This window comes from Palaemon carinicauda, chromosome 4 (assembly GCF_036898095.1).
Source record: "Palaemon carinicauda isolate YSFRI2023 chromosome 4, ASM3689809v2, whole genome shotgun sequence".
In the NCBI taxonomy this organism is placed as follows: domain Eukaryota; kingdom Metazoa; phylum Arthropoda; class Malacostraca; order Decapoda; family Palaemonidae; genus Palaemon; species Palaemon carinicauda.
In genome coordinates, this window is record NC_090728.1 from 143,693,634 (window position 1) to 143,695,740 (window position 2,107).

Below are 2,107 nucleotides of genomic sequence, written 5' to 3' on the forward strand. Positions count from 1 at the left end.
GGACAGAAGGAAGATGTCCAAAAGGATGTCAGTGTCAATGAAGAGGAAGTCAAAGTAGTTCAGGCAGCAGAGGACCTGGATTCCAACGGACATAAGGAGGAGAAGGAGGTCGTGGAGGGCCATCTGGTGTGGGTCAGGTGCTGAGCTGACTGCTAGCCGCCAAAGAGGCTCTCCCTGATAACAACCACAGGGAAGAGCAGAAACTCCAAAAGGAAACTTCTCCCAGTGAAGAGGAGGAGAAGGAGGAGGAGGAGGAGAAGGAGAAGGAGGAGGAGAATGAGAAGGAGGAGAAGAAGAAGAAGGAAGAGGAGGAGGAAGAGAAGGAGAAGGAGGAGGAGGAGGAGGAGAAGGAGGAGGAGGAGAAGGAGGAGGAGGAGGAGGAGAAGAAGGAAGAGGAGGAGGTGAAGGAGGAGAAAATTGCAGAGAAAAAACCTGCTCGCAAACTTATCGTTTCTGACCTGGAACCTGGGAAGCCCAAAAGGGTCTTCTCATCTCATATCACCTTCCAAGGTGCAAAGGTTGGAGCTAACCCCACAAGGGACTATACCCTAAAGGGGCACGTGACTGTCGCCTTGGATGTCCCAAGGAAATTCCACAGAGCCATATATGGAGTGGAAGGAAAGACGCTGATGGAAATCACCCGGCAGAGTGGCGTCAGCTCCATAGATATGCCAAGAAGGCACGAATACAGTAATTTGATCACCATCAGTGGTACCATTGGGTATGTTCAATTAGCAGCTGATATTATCGATAGGCTTCTGAGGAGACTTACCGGTTATTAAATACTTCAATCAGGAAAAAAAAATCTAAAAAAAAATCTAAAAAAAAAATAAAAAAAAACATCTAGAAAAAAATGAAAAAAGAATATATATATATATATATATATATATATATATATATATATATATATATATATATATATGTATATATATATTGTTCATTTTGAAATTGAAAGGAAAATATATTTTGTTTATGAAATGTGTTTTTAAGTTTAATTTTAGTTTATTTTGTGAGGAAAAGGAGATTTAGCTGAGTTTTGCAGGACCAGAACCAGGATCTTTGGCCTGAATGACTACCCACCTTAAAGGACGCTTGGATGGACAGCACAGTTTGAGGGATACAATGCTTAATTATCCAGCTTGTACAATGCTTGGAATAATCTGGAGGACTGGCGCTGCAGACAGAACAAACCTGGTAGATTCTAGTATGCTTTGTACCTTGATGGATGTGTACAAGGCATTTGTCAAGTGTACAAATGGTCGGATATCTAGATCTATTCTTCTGGATGCCCACTTTCAGGTGGTTCTGGGGGAATAATCTAGAATACCGGCTCTGCAGAGGGAACGAGCTAGGCTTCTTCTAGTGTGCAGTCTTGTCCTTATAGGTTGACGCAATATAGTTAAGCTGGGGAAGGAAGCTGCATCTCTGGTGAGGTGTTCATCCAATGGCTACTGCATGGCTGAGAGCAGAGTCAGTTTTGGTTCTAACGACGATTGGCTTAATTGCCCGACCACATAAAGCTCTGCTTAACTGCCCGCCCAAGTGATGCTCGGCTAAACCGCCTGGCCAAGTAATGCTCGGCTTAACTGCCCGCCCAAGTGATGCTCAGCTTAACTGCCCGGCCAAATGATACTCGGCTTAACTGCCGGGCCAAATGATGCTTGGCTTAACTCCCCGGCCAAATGATGGTCAGCTTAAATGCTCAGCCAAAAAATGCTTGGCTTAACTGCCCAGCCAAATACTGCTCGGCTTAACCACCCAGCTAAATAATGCTTGTCTTAACTGCCCAGCCAAATAATGCTCAGTTTAACTGTCCAACCAATTAGTGCTCAGCTTAACTGCCAGCCAAATGCTTGGCTTAACTGTCTGGTGAAATAATTCTTGGTTTAATTGCCTGGCTTGAATGTCATGGGACACGATAGACTACTTACAGACTAGTTGGAGTAAGGAAAGTTGGCCAAAACCTATTTCCCTATACAGGGGTACCTCTGGCACGGCGTAAAAACCCGTAAGTTTAAAGCCCAGAACACTGAAATAGGTTTCAAGTAGTTTTTCTTCTTCATGCTAGTCAACTATAAGTCCTCAATTATCAAAAAACATTGATGAT